At 44.2% G+C, this 19,627-nt stretch overlaps 1 long non-coding RNA gene across 1 annotated transcript; it reads left to right on the forward strand.

The window, feature by feature from the left end:
- Nucleotides 1–1,217: 1,217 nt before the first annotated feature.
- On the forward strand, nt 1,218–19,135 carry LOC135973832 (uncharacterized). Its single transcript, XR_010590871.1, has 3 exons — nt 1,218–1,325; nt 14,843–15,037; nt 15,767–19,135. It is a non-coding gene; the product is annotated as an uncharacterized LOC135973832 (long non-coding RNA).
- Nucleotides 19,136–19,627: the final 492 nt, after the last annotated feature.

Below are 19,627 nucleotides of genomic sequence, written 5' to 3' on the forward strand. Positions count from 1 at the left end.
TCCACAAAACATTACACTTTAACAGTTTGGGGCTGATTCCCACTCCCTTTTATTCTGGTCTACCCCAGCGCCTTCAGTGGCGTTATACTGGTGTAAAGCCCACCGAGTGGAGGCAAAAATCAAGCCCTCAGGAACGACAAACCCATAGGATTCGGAGAGAACGATGAAATTCTGGGATAAACTAAACACCGGGGGGCACTCATCACTGTCACAAACTAACTGTGCTATGATTGGTTCAAACAATGATCAGCGATTTTGCTTTTTAAAAACAGAGCAAAACAAATTTGTTCATTTCTGGTCATCATCAGCAAAATCATTAAAAAAAAACAACCCCTGAAATGAAAAAGGAGTTAATACTGACTCAAAGGAGCACCAAAAGTACCAAGGCACTTTAATAAGGGGACAAAAACCAAACATTGGGATAACTCCAGTGTCATAGCCAAAAACAAATTAAAAATATTCATGAGGGTCTAATCTCGGTGTGTGAGCTAATATGCAGTGCATCATGTCTGTCCATTGGTGTCTAATATTCTGATGCTATCAGTAAAGCTCTTTGAGACACTGCATGTGGTTTTTATAAATCCTAAATTCTATTTGGTTCAGCTCCTGTGTCCTTTGGGAACAAGGGGAAGAATGTGCTCTTGGGATCTGAAATGTGCAGTCCAAAAGTTTTCCTCCCAAACTGTGTGTTTTAAGAAAGACTTTTCTGCTCTAGGATATTGGGCCAAACCTTTTGCTGGTACAGAGAAGCTGCTATATAACCCCGCTCCAGATAGTGCAGGGGGTGCAAAGAAGCACAGGTTTCAGGTCATGATGTCACATCTTCACCCAAACATTGACAAACCGCGCCTCCCAAATGAGAAATTCAGACCCAGTCTTCCCTTGCAACAACAGCCGTGCATACGATGCCATGCTAGGCTTCCGGAGCCTAAGCGTGAGCCTGCCTTCACCGTGTGGGGTTTGGCCACATGACAGCAACAGCTAAAACCCTGCCTGCTCTCTGAAGGCAAGCTCAGGTTAGTGACACTTGTCATCGCTAAGATCATGTACAAAGGAGCTGCCTATTCCAACATGATTTGCAGAAGGCGTCACTGCTTATATAGCCAGTGGCATGCACTGCTCTGCCTATCGCCAGCATGCTGCAGAGCTGCTACAAATCTAACTGTAACTTTAGAAGAGCCAATTATCTCCCGTCTGTCTTAGCGGCCAAAGTGAATCAGATTTAAAACCTTTGACACAAGTGCTCTCTGCAGTTGCAGTGGGTAAGTGAAGAATCCCGCATAAATAATTAAAGGCAGAGAATCCTTATGGGAAAATGACAACAAGTAAGTACATTGTGAAAGGAAAGAGGGGAATTTTGCATATGTGCACTGGATACACACACGGCTCTGTTTGTGTTGGCGTGATGCCTGTAGGAAGAAGTGCATCTTGAATGTCGGTGTTGCTTATTTGAGCCCTGTGTGACACAGACAAGGGATGGGGGGAGGCTGCATTGTCTTGATTTCAGAGGCGAGTTGAATACTACAGACGCTGTGTGTGTGCATGTGTATGTGTAGAAGGGACCCCATTGGTTTTCCCTCATTGTGGGTTTTCCAAAAGTTTCACACTTTCTTCTGCCTCCCCAGCACTAGGAGATTCTCAGGACCACTCCAGGTCCCTGTCACAGCACCAGGCAGTCACCAAGAAACAAGCACAGGGCTTAGAACTCAGTTTAAGAAATTATCTGTAGGGACCCATATGTTATTAAGAAATCTTGACCTCAAAGGCATTCCAAATGGAAGGCTTAGCCATAAATCTTGCGCCGTTCTACTGGTGCTCACCATGACCTAAACGTGCGTCTGTTTCCTCCTACCGCTGACACGACTACTGGCTGAAAGAAACAGCTGCTTCACGCTGACGAGCTGCAAGATGGGAGAAACATCTGTCTTTGCTCAGTGCTCCAGCCCGGATCTGAAACGGGGGTGTCTGCTGCTTTTGTTTCAGCTGAGCTACAACCTTAGAACACAGGGTGCCTGGAAAGCATCTCACCCCGCGCCCCCCTTCCAATCCACACAACATCCTGGAAGTAAAGAAAGCAGTTATCTTCTTGGACTTTGAAACGCCCAGCCTCAGCTACGTCCCTGCTGCATTATTTGGTAACCACCACCTGCATGTGTAACCCACACACCTCCTGGGTGGGGTGTTCTGTCCCATCTAGTGGCACCGAGACCGCTTAGAGAGAGAGTTAAATGAGTCTGCTCTGCAGCCTCAGTTAAGAGCCAGTTGGCCTTTAGCTCATGCTGTAGTGCAGGGGTGGGCAAACTACAGCCCGCGGGCTGGATCTGGCCAATCAGGGCTTTGGATCCGGCCCAAGGGATTGCTTTACATAACAGTGTCACCTACTTGTCACAGCCACAGTGATCTGAGCCCACGGGAAGGTTGGTTACAGAAACTTGACAAAGTGGGAGAGGGACCCACCAGACCTAAAATACAGGGCAGCATTTTCAAAGAAGAGATCCCAAGAAGGTGATATTTTAACAAAGGCTACACAAATGATTTGAATGGGAAGGTGGGTTTATAGAAAGTATATAGAAAGTATACAGGCCTGTGGGTCACAGACCTTCACACAGAGATGCTTCCCCAAAAACACAGCAAGCGAGCTCCAGTCCAATATGACATGTGTCATTTGCAGTTTACACACATTTCGACTTATTTTTTAGTGTGCGTAGTCTAAAGCCAGCAAAGTCTCTTCTTCAAAGCTCATTGTCCTGGCCTGACAGTCCCTATCAGTGCTTAGTATTATTCTTAAACAATGACAGAACGCTACCCTGGATCCCACCGGTTCTTCTCATTCACCAGGCACACCTGAATTAGAGAAATATACTACCAGGAGAAACAAGTACCCTCCGCCATGAGACCCACATTTGAAGGTACATCTCTGGAGGTGTCTTTTTAGGGGCAAATCCTCAAGAAGCAAAGTATGGCACAAGGCAACAAAATATGTGCCTAGAGGGGATTAAATCACTCTGCAAAGGCTAAAAGAAACAATGGAATTGCAAGTATTTTCAGACAGTGTCACTCTTCCTGGAGAGCTGGTGAGTCCATGTAGCATGAAGTGGTGTAAATCAGGAATGACTGTGGAGTTACACACGTGTAAAATCTGAATCAGGATCAAAGTTAAACGTCTGGCAGATTTTTTTTTTTTTTAACACTGATCTGGACAAAAAGAACAGGAGTACTTGTGGCACCTTAGAGACTAACAAATTTATTAGAGCATAAGCTTTCGTGGACTACAGCCCACTTCTCCGAAGAAGTGGGCTGTAGTCCATGAAAGCTTATGCTCTAATAAATTTGTTAGTGGGCTGTAGTCCACGAAAGCTTATGCTCTAATAAATTTGTTAGTCTCTAAGGTGCCACAAGTACTCCTGTTCTTTTTGCGGATACAGACTAACACGGCTGCTACTCTGATCTGGACAGTATCTGCTGAACCATCCATTACCCAAGCACAAGGCAAGTGAGGCCACCTAAAGCCACTTTGGTCCAACAACAACTGCAAGGACAGCAATAATGGAAACAGTGGGCTAGATTCTGAGCTGGGGTAAATCAACATAGCTCCATTGACTTCGACAAAGCTACACTGATTTACATGCACTGAGAGGTTTGTCCAATGAGCACTGGTAAACATCAAGGCTACTTCAGACCCTGATCATAATTCCATTGAAATCAGTGGGGGTCTTTCCATTGCTTTCAGTGGGCTTTGGATTGGGCTCTAAAATAATAACAAGATGAAGGAGCAAACACAACATGTAGTATTCTCAAATCTTGGAGGATCATCTAAGTTCTCACTGCAGCCATCCCACAAAATCCACATGCAGAGGAGAAAGAAAAAGTGAGCTGTGAAATGGGAAAGAGAAATCTGACAGCCCTTGGAAGCAGAAGAAGTGAAAGCGGGTGGTCCTCACTTCCAGTCCATGAACTTCTCTTGACATGAACCTTTTCCTGGAATAATAGAGACACATGAGGGAAACAATGAACGCCACATTGACATCGCTGGAACTAGAGTCAGCATCAAAACCATTTCAGAGCTATAAAATAGTGGAATGGCCCATGAGATGAATTGTTCAAGGGATACATAGTTAAAGTTTGGGGGTTTTAAAGTACAGTTGTAGTAGGTTAGTTACAGTGATAGCTGGAGAACATCACTTTGCCAGGATTCCCAGCTGGACTGTGTTCCCAGCTGGTCTCAGTTCAGCAAAACACAGCAGTACCTCCTTCATTTAATGCCCATCAACATAGGTTTATGGAAAATAGATCCTGTCAAACTAACTTAGTATCTTTTTTTTTTTAATGAGATTACAAGTTTGGTTGATAAAGATAACAGTGTTGATGTAATAGATTTCGGTAAGACATCTGACTTGGTACCACGTGACATTTTGATTAAAAAACTATAAAGATATAAAATGGCACATATTAAATGGATTAAAAACTAGGTCTCAAAATGTAATTGTAAATGGGGAATAATTATCGAGCAGGTGTGTTTCTGGTGAGGTCTTGCAGGGATTGGTTCTTGGCCTTACACTATTTAACACTTAGCATCAAATGACCTGGAAGAAAACATAAAATCATCACAGATCAAGTTTGCAGATGACACATAAAGTGAGGGACTGGTAAATAATGAAGAGGACAGGATGTTGGTCCAGAGCAATATGGATCACTTGGCAAACTGGGTGCAAACAAACAATATGTGTTTTAATATGTAAATGTGTACATCTAGGCACAAAGAATGCAGGCCATACTTACAAGATGGGGGACTCTATCCTGGGAAGCAGAGACTCTGAAAAAGATTTGGGGGTCCTGGTAGATTCAGCTGAACATGCGCTCCCAGTGTAATGCTGTGGCCAAAAGGGCTAATGCAATCCTGAGATGCATAAACAGGGGAATCTCAAGTAGGAGCAGAGAGGTTATTTCACTTCTGTATTTGGCACTGGTGAGACCCCTGCTGGGATACTGTGTCCAGTTCTGGCGTCCACAATTCAAGAAAGATGCTGATAAATTGGAGAGGGTTCAGACAAGAGCCACAAGAACAATTAAGGGATTTAAAAACATGTCTTGTAGTGATAGATTCAAAGAGACCAACCTATTTAGCTTAAGAGAGAGAAGGTTAAGGGGGGCATGATTATAGTTTATAATCAAGTGTTTGATAGTGGGCTCTTCAATCTAGCAGAGAAAGGTAGGATGTGATCCAGTGGTTGGAAGTTGAAGCTAGACAAACTCAAGCTGGAAATAAAGCATACGTTTTTAACAGTGAGAGTAATTAACCATCGGAACAATTTATCAAGAGGTTTGGTGTATTGTCCATCACTGCAAATTTTTAAGTAAAGACTGGATGTTTTTCTAAAATATATCTCTAGTTCAAAAAGAATTATTTTGTGGAAGTTCTATGGCCTGTGTTATATAGGAGGTCGGACTAAATAATCACAATGGTTCCTTCTGGCCTTGGAATTGAAGAATCAACGTACTTGGAGTATCTGGAGTAGTCCAGATAAATTCAATGTGACTACCTATGCAGTTCAAGTTATGTATATGCTGAAGTGCATGGCAGAATTGTGGCCAATAGAGATAAATCCCAAAAGAAAAGCAACAAAGCAATGAGACAGGAGGTTGATGCATTATTTGATGGCCCAGTCACTAGCAACAACCATAGAATCATAGAAATGCAGGGCTGGAAGTGACCTCAAGGAGTCATCAAGTCCAGTCCTCTGCACTGAGGCAGGACCAAGTTCATCTAGACCAGGCCTGGCAAGTGTTTGTCCAACCTGTTCTCAAAAACCTCCATTAATGGTGATGCCACAACCTCCCTGGAAGCCTGTTCCAGAGCTTAACCATCCTTATCATCGGAAAGTTTGTCCTAATATCGAACTTAAATCTCCCTTGCCGCAGATTACTACCGTCAGTGGACATGGAGAGCTCCCTGTAACAGCCCTTAACACATTTGCAGACAGTTCTCAGGTCCCCCCTCAGTCTTCTTTGCTCAAGACTAAACATGCCCAGTTTCCTCATACGTCAGGTTTTCTAAACCTTGATCATTTTGGTTGCTCCTCTGGAGTCCCTCCAAGTTGTTCACATCTTTCCCAAAGATGCCCAGAATTTGCAGTTCTCCAGCTGAGGACTCACCAGTGCTGAGTAGAGCAGGACAATTGTCTCCTGTGTCTGACATACAGCAACTCCTGTTAACGCACCCCTGACCAATATTAGCCTTTTCCGCAACTATTCAGTTTGTGATTCACTATAACCCCCAGATCCTTTTCAGCAGTACTTCCACCCTGCCAGAGATCTGGCCCTCAAATCCCTATTCCCAGTACCCCCACTAGCGCCCCCCTCACAGTCCCCCCACACAACTGCCCAGCACCCCTTTTTCCTGAGGGAAGTCAGCACCAAAAAATTGATTTCAGACCAATTCTCCAACGTATCAAGGCTGTTTTGAATTCTAATCCTGGCCTCCACAGTGCTTACATCCCCTCCCAGCTCTGTGTTGCCCACAATTTTATAAGCACTCTCTCCACTCCGTTATCCAAGTCACAATAAAAATGCTGAATAGTACCAGACCCAGGACTGATCTCTGTGGGATTCTACTAGATACTTTCCCCCTCTCCCCCAGTTTGACAGAGAACCATTGATAAAAACACTCTACAGCCATTAATATGATAAATATCACCATCTCCTTTTTATTAGGGGAGTTGCCCAAGGCCACATACAAGTGCCAGAATTAGAACCTCATACTCTATCACCTCGGTCACATCACCACATCAGGCCAAATCCAGGAGCCACAGGAAATTGCATAAGAAAAAATATCTCATGCATTTTCCAGTTATAAGGGGTCTAGATAAGCATTGCATAAGCTTCTAACGTTTTGGATGCTTATCTTAACAGTGTCTCCAAATGTCAAGGTTCACCCATTGATTAGTATCAGTAGACCTGGTTAAGAACTTTCAGAAAATACTGATTCATCAAAATCATATGTGGAAGCATATCGGTTTTGACAAAACTTTCGTCACGAAGGTTTCAGGATGGAATTTCCATCAAAACCAGAACGAGAATGAGAACCAATAGCCTGGTTGTCAGGGCACATCTCTGAGACCTAGGTGACACTGTAGATTCAAGGAACTGGGTTTGAATCAGGTAGAGCAGGGATTTGAACCTGGGCATCCCACATGAGTGACCGAACCTCCAGGTTAGCACCTATTCTGGGGTGACAGCCCTCGCTCTCTCAGTCTCATTTTTTCACAAAACATTTTGAAAGGTGTCGGTTTTGTTCTGCATCGGAATGGGAAAAATGTCGAAATCTCAAAATTTTTCGCTAAATGGAAATTTTGTTTTCTGGCCAGACCTAATTATCAGTGTCTTTTGGTAGCTTGGTTGCTATTAGCTTAAATCAATAAACACCTTCTTGTCCTGTACTGTGAATTGTAAGATGCGCTGGTTAATTTACAAAACACTTGTTTTCCTAATTGTCTCTCTGCTGTGTTTTCCTATCTGAGATGTCTAAAAGCAAATAATTGCAGCCAAGTAACTGATTAATCACTCAAATTAAATTAAAATTATAGAGAAAATGATTTCGCATATTTAGATAATGCACATGCAATATAGTAGAGCTGGTAATCTTTCTTCCAAATTACCACTCTGTAGGGAAGAGATTCAATTAATTGTGAGGGAAGTATTTAGTACAGCAATATAAAGTTAGTGATTCAAATTATTGTGTAAGTTGTTGATACATTATGGTACTCCCTTGCTATTTAAATTAAAACCTCAACAAAATTTAACCAGACCAGCATTGAATTAATATGGCATAAATTATTTAATACCGAGGGGTAATAGATTCTAGGGACTGACTGCTTTGGAGAACTTTACTTATTAAGTTATTATGCCTCAATACGCTTTGGTTTCACAATCAGCCTGAAAAAGATGGAGATCATTTACCAGCCAGAACCGAAACACCAGTATCATGAGTACTGTGATCCCATCATCACAACTGACAACACACCCCTCCACTCCTCGGGAAATTCTGCTCCCTGGGTAGCATACTTTACAGCAACACCATATTGGATGAGGAGATCGTCCAGCACCTGGCAAAGGCCACCTTGGTATTTGGCAGGCTCACCCACTGGCTCTGTAGGGAGCGTGGAGTCTGCCTCACATCCAAGCTTAAAATCTGCCATGTTGTTGTACTTACTCCCCTCCCCCACGGCTGCAAGACACAGCCGCCCTACTGACGCCACATCAAACAGCTGGAGAGCTTCCATATTCGCTGCCTACAGTCCAGCTGCAACACTAAGGGGCAGGACAGGATCCCCAACACTGAAGTCCTTGAGAGGTGCCCAATGCCTGGCATCGAGAGCACGCTCATCAGGGCTTTACTTCATTGGGTCAGAAACATGGTCTGCATGGAGGTTTCCAGGACACTGAAGGCGATGCCCTACAGCCAGCTGAGCAAGGGAACCAGCTTTAATCCTCGACCCATGCTCAGATATAGACACACCTTGCAGGCCAACCTCAAAGCACGCAAGATAGACACTAAAACTTGGAATCATGTTGCACTGGATGGACCCAGAGGGAGAGGTCTGTGCCATGAGCCCATGTGCACTTTGGAGGAGTAGTGTGTGAGGTCTCTGCAGAAGAGAGCATGTGGTAAGGCCAAATGCCTCAAACTCTGCCCCCAGCAATGACTATACTTGCAAGACATGCGACTGCATTTGCAAATCCAAGATTGGACTTTGCTTCCCAGGTGAGAAGCCAGAAAAACAAATAAATCCAGAATTCAAGTCAATACCAGCTGAACACTCATCCATCGAAGCGACGGGGAAATCCATCGTCAGGGGCAATAGTTTCTAGGGACTGACTCCTTGTGAGAACTTCAGTTATTAAGAACAGGACCATCTCCCCTTAAATATTTTTTACATCCTGGGAGTTTTTCTCTAAAATATCCTCAGGCAACAGTGCCTCATATCCTAATTAAGGCCTTGATCCTGCAAGTATGATCCTTCCACAGAGATCAAAAATGAAGGATTGAGGCCTACAAAAGGCCGAGTTCAAAGACTATTGGACTTAAAGCTCACCTATTAATTTAATTAGACAAGTTTCCAGAGATGCATATTTGGATGACCCTAGATGAGACTCCACATGTGTCCAAAGACATGGCCAAATTTTGCGGTGAATTCCAAGAGATACCTACATGTGTGGAAAATCTGTTGAGCTAAACACATAAACAGGTGTACAGATGAATGTTCATCAGCCCTTTAACTGCCAACAGCCCTCTGAGATGGCCTCACCTGAAGCCAGCACTTAGTTGTTAGGTATCCAGGCTTACGAGCTGTGCCGACCCACCCATTTGTTCCTTAGCAAATTAAATGTCCCTGTTATGTGCCAGCACACCTCCCTATCACTCAGGTGATTCCTTTCTGTGCAGGGGAGGAATACGTGGCTCTGATGGGGCATTTGAACCATGGGTTTAAAAAGACACAGACAAATATGTCAACTAACTCAGGAGCCTTCTGAGTTACATCTTGAGGCTGCTCTCCAGGTCTAAGCACTCTGGAATAAGCCAGTGAAAGTGCCACCCATTGCGTCTCAGTTAAAAATGGGTGCTTGAAAGCTTTACAAACATACCATGAAGTGTACTTATCAGTGTACCCATGAGAACGGAAAATACCAGATGTCAAAATGGATCCCAGATCGATAGATTTTATATGTTCCTTTCCTATAAATTCCATGCACTGTAAATTCCACTTGAATACTTTGTAAAGCATTTATTTTTCTTATTTTTATTAAAAAAAACCAGACATATAAAAACAAACGGATGGGTGTTTTGTAGCATATTATGTTATATGCAGGGGAAGGATAATGTACCAAGCGCTGTTTCTTTAAATAACATATGATATCACTGAAGTATGTGGCAAAAAGTAACCCGATGCGACCCATTGCAATGAGACGCAACATCAGACATTTCGAAAAATAGCCTTAATGCTGGCTGCCCATGAAAAATGTAGATAGCAAACGGATGACCTCAGTTGCTGTAACGGCTAAAAACCAATATAAGCAAACGTCTACCTGCTCTGCCCACAAGCTCTGGTTCATCAGCTGTTATCTGAAGTTCCACTGAACCATCTGGCCTCTCTCTAAATATAATTTTTATGTTCCTGTCAAAGGCGTTTGGCAATATACTAAGAGACATACTGGAATGCAAAACTATTCTGGAGTTGCTAAGATCGTCCCAACTTACCTACCGCACTAGTGAGAGTTTCGCCAGGAGGGGATTTCATTTTTTTCTTTCCTCGCCACCAGTAGCACTGTCCTGACTGTGGAAGGGCCAGGGGAAGGTGGCTGGCCAGGCCATTAGACATTGGAGCTGAGCAGAAATGAAGCTTTTAATTGGTTGGAGCTTTGTGACCACAAAAAAGGTTAAGTTTACAGGTGGGGGAATAACAAGGGTTTCCTCTTTCTATGGGAATCCCTTTCACAGTCCAGTATTAGAGTGAGATGAATAGATACCAAAGAATAAAAAACCCCAGAGTACGGCTCACAGTCCTTTTGTTCCTCTCCTGCTCTTGTCGTGCCCGCTTAAGTTCCCAGTGCAAGGTTTCAGTCTAGGATAACCTCTTGCAAGCTGCTACAGACAGTAGCCCTGGTCACCCATGCAAGCTGACAACGCCCCTCTAGGGAGAGCCTGTAAGAAATGGAGGAGTTTTGCTCTATCCACTCACTTTTCAAACCAAACTCATTTGCATTCTTGTGGGAGCGGCCCTAAAACCCTTTCACGGATGAATGAATGAAGGGTGTTAATAAAAAGTTTGCTTCAAAATTCGAGAGTGGTGCAGAGCAGGTACTGTTCTCGGCAAGTGCGGTTATTCCGCACGGCTTGCGATCCGGGCAGTGGTACAGAGGGGCAGGTGACGGAGGCTAACGCCACGCTGTGAGCTAAGGATGGGATTCCCCTGCTTGTGTACACATGCGTGTGCTAGCTCCCATTGAGCTAACGTGAGTACAAATAGCAGCGTAGCCGTGGTAGCCCGGGTAGCGGCAGCGGAGGTGAGGAGTAGATAGCCACCGGTTTCAGAATGGTACATACATGGCATGGCTAAACTAGGCCGCTGCTGCCACTACCCATGCTACTGCAGCTACCTCGTTATTTACAGTCATGCTAGCCTGGAGGGGCCAACCTGAGCCTGAGAAGGAGCCAGAATTTACCAATGGACATTGCCAAAGAGCCACAGGAATACGTCAGCAGCCCCCCATCAGCTGCCCCGCTCCCAGAGCCTGCTACCCACCAGCAGCCCCGCCGATCAGCGCCGTCTCCTCCCTCCCTGCACCTCCCAATCAACTGTTTTGTGGCGTGCAGGAGGCTCTGGGGGGGGGTGTGAGAGCGAGGGCATGGCAGGCTCAGGGGAGGGGGAGGGCACGGGAAGGGGTGGAGTGGGGACAGGGCCTGTGGCAGAGCCAGGGGGTGAGCAGTGAGCACCCCCCGGCACGTTGGAAAGTTGGCGCCTGTAGCTCCAGCCCCGGAGTCAGTGCCTTTACAAGGAGCCGCAGATTAACTTCTGAAGAGCCACACGTGGCTCCGGAGCCACAGGTTGGCCAGCCCTGCACTAGCCCAATGAGATCTAGCCCGAATGTGTGTACATCCCTAGCTCGTAGTGTACATGCAGCCTACGAGAAGTGAAGGCAAGTATTACGGCCCGATTTTCAGAGTGGCAGAGCACCTACTGCTCCAGTCAAAGACTGTGGAGGTGCAAATTCCCGGCTGCTCTGAAAAACAGGTCTTAGGAGTTTATTTTGATAGACGCATACTCAAGGGAGGAGAAGGAAACAATTCTACCTACAGAAAGAAACAGAGAGAGCTGCAGAACGGCCAGTTAGCAACTACCAAGCCAACTTTCTTTAGTTGTGTTTCATTACAGCTTGTTCTAGTAACATTGAATCACACCACAGTGACGTCAGTGTGAATGTGAGGACCACTGAATTAGACTTACTGAAATATATCCTCTCATCAACTTTGCACGTGAACCTGGTCCAAAGCCTTCCCATCTATAGCACCGGCTAGGAGCGAGGGGAGGAGCAGGTTTCCCACCAAACTGTCATCATTACTTGAATTGTTGTGGTGCCTGAAGGACTCCAACCAGGATCAGGGCCCTTGTGCTGGGCACTGCATGGTCAGCTCTGTCCCAACGAGCTCACCATCTAACCAGATCAAGGGTAGGTGGGAAAACAAAGGCGCAGAGACGGGAAGTGACTTTCCCAAGATCAGACTGCAGGTCAGTACATAGCCAGAAATAGAACCCACATCTCCTGACTGCCCTATCCACCGGATCACACTGCCTCTCAGATGTTGCTCTACGGGGATAGCAACTGACCTCCAAAAAGCATGTTAGGTCAGACACACCATGTCTAACACATTTGTGCTAAAAGTGAAGGACAATACGTGTTTTCATTTGATCCAGGCGGCGTGTCCTGCTGGTGACAGAAGGGAAGGTAACACATGTTAGCACAGCACTTGCAAACCATGAAATATATTTTAGATGTAAGAGCGGATAGAGAAGCCAAGCTCCAGACACTGAACGTGGACAACTAGTTAAGCAAGCTGTTCACACAGGCAGTAAATCAGTAACTCACTCCACAATTAAAGAACCACAGCTTGGTATTTGTTATCCAGGGGAGAGGAGTAGGCTCTTAATATTGTGAAATAATGGGGAAACATCTCATGCTATCAGAAACTATATATCATTATTGGACAACAAAATTTCTCAGGAACAAAGACCTGCAGGTCTTAACGTACCACCTTATCGGCAAACGGTTAGGTGCCACTCCTTTACTGGTAGTCTGAGTATTTCAGGCTTTCTGGCATATCTCCATTGTAGAGGTAGATGATCAGCAATTACAGGCTGTCAGCATTTAAAGTAACAGACAACTGCAAAAGTTCAAAGATGAATCAGATAAGCAGATGCCTAATGTTCTCTCGGCATCAGACGGATGATGCACAAAAATACATGCATCACTTTAATGTCATGACGCCTGACGGGAACATGCTGTTCTGCTCTTGCAAGTGGGAATGGTTACCAGCACCTGTGTTTCCTGGAGTCAGAAGGCCACTTTCTTCCCAGCAGAAAATGAGGGGTTGATTCTGTAGGCCCCTGGGCTAGAACACACTCTCGTTCTGATGATCAGAGTGGCACCTATTTCTCTTTTCACCACTGAAAGCTGGACATATTAGAGATCGGCCCAATCTAGCTCTGGTTCCACACATCCTCAAAGGTCAGCGGTGTTTGAATTCAGGTGTTCCCCATCACTAATACTGCATGTGTCTAGAACTGTTAGCAGAGACGGCAATTGCTAGAACTCAGGTAAGGAGCTCTACACATAGAGGTCCCTTCCTCACCTTGAACAGAACCATGCCCCATGAGCACCTTACCATATAGATTTCAAAGGCCAGTTTTTCATTAGTTGTCTACACAGCCGATGGACCTACTATAAATCAATGGAGAGCCATTGAAGTCAACCCCGTTAGCGCTGATTTACACGAGCTGAGGCTCCAACCTGAGGATTCCAATTCAAATTCCGACCTTGTTATTTCATTGGGGTTGCTAGTGGAATAAGGTCAGACCCACGGTGAGTAAAGGTGGTAAAATCTGGCTCTAAACAATGAAGGAATTTATAGAGCTCTAGAGCTAGATTATGGTGCCCTGGCACGGGTGCAAAAGAGACTTGATAGATATGAGAGAGGTCTATAAAATTATGACTGGTGTGGAAAAAGTGAATAGGGAAGTGTTATTTACCTAAGTGTTCACGTAACACAAGAACCAGGGGTCACCCAATGAAATTAATAGGCATCAGGTTTAAAACAAACAAAAGGAAGTACTTCTTCACATAACACATAACACAGTCAACCTGTGGAACTCTTTGCCATAGGATGTTGTGAAGGCCAAAAGTATAACTGGGTTCAAAAAAGAATTAGATAAATTCATGGAGGATAGGTCCACCAATGGCTATTAGCCCAGATAGCTATGCCTGACTGCAGATGCTGGGACTGGATGACATGGGGTGGATCACTTGATAATTGCCCTGTTATGTTCATTCCCCCTTGAAGCACCTGGCATTGACCACTGTTGGAAGACAGGATGCTGGGCCGGATGGACCATTAGTCTGACCCAGTATAGCTGTTCTTATGTTTCTTATGACTTGATTCTTCCCACCAGTCTTTGTATCCCTGAACAAAGGCCAGTCACAGTCTCCCTTCTGAGTGGGAACATGGACTCCAGGCACCACCACCAGTGAGTTGTATCATCAGTTGCTTGTTCCTGCAGGCTGAGGGGAGGTCATGGGGAGTAGAGCCCAGGGAAGTTACACCACTTACTTAAGATCCAGTGTTAGAACCAGGATATGAATGCAGAAGTTCATGGCTTCTAGGCATCCACTCATACCATGCCTCTAACAATGTGCAATGAATAGAGAACTCGGGGTACTGTAATGTAATATGAGAAGCTAAAGCTTCTGGTGTGTTAACTATATAGACAGCTGCAGTGGAACGACTCTCTTTCTCCCTGCCATGGGGATGCCTGACGGTACTTTAACAAGGCAGGCATTTTGATGATCATGCCACTACTTTTCATCCATCCACGAGAATGTGTCTCCAAGTGCCAGATCTGAAATTAGTGCTTCCAGGAAGGATACTGTAGCACTGGGACTACGGACTGGCCAACACAATTATGATGTCATTTCTGGAAGCATTTCCCCTCTTGGGAGACTTTAGGGAATGATATCACATTTGTTCCACTCCTGGGGTGTAACTGTGGTTAATGGAGATTTCATTTTGTAGCCCTTCTCCAGCTCCTGGGAGCAGATGTTAATTTGAGCCACGTGAGATAGGCCTGACATCTTCAGCGAGCCATCAGTCATCATGGGATTTGCTTTTGGCGACAGGCGTTTGTTGCACTGCGGAGACATCTCCTTTACCAAGCGGGTTACATTGTGGGATTTAGAATCCAAACAAGAGCACAACCTTGCATTATGGGTGAGTTCAAGCCCATTACGAGGGCTCTCCTCCAGACAGAATGTGTGAGAAAATGTTCCTGTCATACCAGCCCACATTCCCCTTCGTTCCCTAGCACAAGGTGGATATCCATCACTTAGCGCTGCTGCTTTCAAAATATGATTGTCAGCCTCTGTAATTTTCCAGTGACAGCTGAGCCACAGCGCACCAGCTCCACATGCCATCTATTTCTACTGTCAGTTCCAAAGAGATCTTAATTATAATGGCTTTTGGTGCTCATTCCTTCCTAATGCTGTAACAGGGAGATGACTGCAGCCGTAAATGAGTGATCATTCTATTCCCTGCTGGGTAGTAAAACTGGTTGTCAGGCTGGGGAGGGAAGGCAGGCAGGAAACAGCTCCCAAGTTACAGATCACTATGCACACTCAATTTCAAATTGAATTTCGTTTACTCATTGCCGCAAGTTACAGTGTGTACGCGGTAATTGTGCTAGGAATGGGGAGCGAGAGAAAGGCTTAATTGGTTTCACAGTCTTGGAAAGGTGAGTTTTGCATTAGCTATAAATACAAATTAGGATTCCAAATCAAAGTCTCGGACTTTCCAAGTAACGGGCCAGTTTAATTGTTTCCTAGTCATTCTTCTTCGGAGCTCAGCTAGCAGCTGCATCAGCTTAGTGATAGCAGATATTTACTGTACCAAAATTAAGACAAATTACTGCAAGGGTCAAATCATTTTTTCCTCTTCTTACAGATCACTAATGTAACATGCAAAATATTTTCAGCAGAGTATGTCGTAAACCTACTGTAAAACAAGAGATGTCTCTGCCAACCGGTAAGGTGTCCCATGCCTCAGTGCTCGAGTGTCTGTGTAGAGCTGGGAATCTATTAGACTCGGGCAAAAGGTTCCAGAACTGAAATTTCCAGAAGCAATGCGAACATATTTCTGTGCAGGAAGTGATGCTGACCATTTGTGAAATACTATGCTAATCTCCCTAAAGGAAGAGGCACATACAAACACGCCGAAGGAACATTTAACAGAACTACATAAAATCCCATTTATCGCCATCCAAAACATACCAGCTGATTCTGAGGAAAAAAATAATACATTTTTCTTGTAATACAAACTATAAAAAGAATCAACCTATTGATTGGGGAAGGGCAAGAGTGGAAGGGCAAGAGTGGAGTCTCCTACCCCACATTACCTACACATGACTGGAACCTTCAAAGGTGCCTGAGAGTTAGGCACCCAAATCTCATTGAAAATTGGCCTCCTAACTCCCATAAGCTATTTTGGAATTCCCATTCTATAAGCCCAGGACTGGCTATGCTGTTTCCTCCTCCTGTATTTATCTGTGCTGAATTTTGCAATGCAAGATCTCTACCTAAAGCATCCCAGCTTGCTAATTACAAACTCAGGAGTGCACTAAGACTTACTAAGTGTAGATGCATGTAGTTATTAAACTTAGTGAGAGTTGTTGATAAATTGCATAGTCAATTGCTTGACCGCACTTTGGTTCATTATGAAATATATTCAAGAGACCACATAACCAATGTCAGTCAGGTTTATTAATATGGTACAGGAAAAAGGTTCTACATGATACCAATCTCCAAGGAGCCGACCCATGTAGTGATGTTTCACTCACCTTATGCATAAGGTGCGCTCCTCAGGTTACACATTTCAGCTGGTATTATTTATATGACTGTTACAACGTATACATTTCTTTACATGTCTCTAAAATCCAGCGCATCAGTTTGTTCCAGTTCCCTAACCTGTTGTTCTGTTCCTTCCTTATCTTTGTTTTGGATACTAGCATTCCAGGTACTGGTCCGTGAAGGTACTTCCTTAGCTTGTACTAAGACAGGGAACGAATGTATTTTGATTTTGACAAATTTCTTACCCGCTTATGCCAAATGCTTACTTCAGCAAATTCAAGGAGTTATGAGATACTTAGCACAAGTGAAGAGGATTATAGTATAGGCCAGTTTAAGTTATATTACTGTTACAACATTTGTGTTTAATGTTATTGGTGCTTAATACATACTAATATATGTATATGGGGCACTCAGTACATATTATTAATATGATATATATTCATATGCTACTCAACTTAGTCAACCAAGTTCAAACCAGCGCCACCCTTGTATTATTAAATAGGAGGTCACATCATAGAATCATAGAATATCAGGGTTGGAGGGGACCTCAAGAGGTCATCTAGTCCAACCCCCTGCTCAAAGCAGGACCAATTCCCAATTAAATCATCCCAGCCAGGGCTTTGTCAAGCCGGGCCTTAAAAACCTCCAAGGAAGGAGACTCCACCACCTCCCTAGGTAACACATTCCAGTGCTTCACCACCCTCCTCGTGAAATAGTGTTTCCTAATATCCAACCTTATCATCATTAATAAGCTCTCCTCCCCTCCTGATGTTTTCTATAGTGTGATTTAAAAACATCTGGCCAGATTCAGAGATGACAAATCATTGCGTTCGTTATGCTTAGGTAACTAAGTGAAATTTACATGCACGGATAGCGGAAGGGTGGGACTGCGGCAGGAAAAACAACCAACAGGAAGGTATAAAATAAAGCAGGGCTCAACCATCTTACATTTCCCCTGCTCTGTTTCTGCATGGACTGATATTTCACTCTCCTAATTCATGCAGCTTTCACTCATGCATATTTAGAGAGCAGAATATGAGAGCGGATATCTACCATACAGATCTGTGCAGCAGAATAAAACTGTCTCTATAATTATTGTAGTTTTATTATTATTCAACCAAACTATTTATTTTCATGGTGGAAAAGGGTATTTGAATTAAAGGAAAGACATGTTAATAACTTTATAAGATGTGATGTAAGGATAGGCCAATGGCTGATAGATTGTTTCCTGTTAGGGAGAATATTTTGCATTCCTGGCAAAACATGCATTTGCTTCTCCGCCTGAAGAGAGTTCTGTCTAAACACGCTGCCCACAGATGAATTCTAACAACATTTTTACAGCCATGTGGTATTCTATGATCCAGGAGAACATATCCTAATTAAAGTCTTTCCTTCATCATAATATACATGCGCGCGCACGCACACACACAAATTCAAAAACAACTTCTAGAATTATTTAAAAAATAAAGATGAGAGGCTGGATTGTGCAAAGTGCTGGCTACCCTCCACTTCCACTGAGTTGGTGATATCAGCCTCTTCCAAAAGCCCTAACCTGGTAGCTGACAGGCAAGAAATTGCTGCAGGCTTACTCTACTGTGTTCTGTTAAGTTAGGAGAGAGTGTCCCTGTGACACTGCACCCCATATTCTTCACAGTGATATTATTATGATATGATTATGACAATTATAATGTATTTTATGCGAGACAGGTCATGTGAGATGTCATTGGAAAGGTTATGATTTGCCAAATATGATTATCCTAGTTGTATGCATGTATCATTTTTTTATCTGAAGTTATGAATATTGACTATGTACCTGTATTTTAATGTAGTTACACCTGGGTAACTCCCGCTGGACAAGATGCTGTCAGTCTAGATTGTGGGTGGGGAAGGGCCTATTCAGGGCAATGGGCCATTAGGAAAAAACAACAGGCCTTAGGAGACGCTCATCTCCCACCTGGGGAGTGTCCCTGAGAATGCTACAGACAGCCTCCGAGTAATGGCTGCTGTGACTCTACGACGACATGTGATGTGACCACATGTCTCTAGACTCCATTTTGGGATGTCCGTATTTTTCCACAGACCGACCGGGGAACCAAGCTTTGGGAACAAAGGGTTCCCGCCATATGCAAAAGCTATGGAAGGCAGGCAGTGACCTCAGCTGGGGTTCTTCGCTCCCCACACAAGACGACTCCTGGAAACACCTGAGGAACAAAGACTGAAATGGAGGAAGTGCTGGACCCAGGCTAAAGGGATTTTTAGCCTGTGAATGAAACACCTGGGATTCCAAGCTGTAAATCAAGAGCATCTTGCCCCTTAAGAATCTGCAGCCTGCTTGTATCGTCTCTAAGGATGAGAATCTGCTATTCATAGCCAATCTATTCAGGATATTAAATTAGTTTGCAGTTTTTGTTTATTTACTGAAGTAATCTGCTTTGATCTGTTTGCTATCACTTATAATCACTTAAAATCTACCCTTTGTAGTTAATAAACTTGTGTTTGCTTTATCTAAACCAGTGTGTGTAAACCATAACTCACGGGCAAAAGGCTGTTGCATATTCTGCTCCACATTGAGGGAGGGGGTGAATTTTATGAGCTTACTCTGTACAGTTCCCTGTGCAGCGCAAGATGGTATAATTTGGGGTTTATACTCCAGTAGGAGTGCGTGCCTGAGGGGCTGGTCAGCGAGTCTGCTTCTAACTGCAGCTGGGTATGTCCCTACCTGTATGTAGGCTGGAGGGCTTTGTAGCTTGTCACAGCAGTACAGTATGAGAGGGAGCCCAGGCTGGTGGGTCTGGGGGGATCAATGGTACCCCAGTTCCAGGTAGCACCCCAGGAGGAACCAATCACAGTCCCATCTATCTGTTTAAGAACCCGTTCATTTCTGATGAGGACACCAGATTGCATTAGTTTGACGTTCACCACCTTGAATACTCTCACACTCAGCTCTCAAATTCATCAC

The sequence above is a fragment of the Chrysemys picta genome, chromosome 10 (genome assembly GCF_011386835.1).
Source record: "Chrysemys picta bellii isolate R12L10 chromosome 10, ASM1138683v2, whole genome shotgun sequence".
Taxonomy (NCBI): domain Eukaryota; kingdom Metazoa; phylum Chordata; order Testudines; family Emydidae; genus Chrysemys; species Chrysemys picta.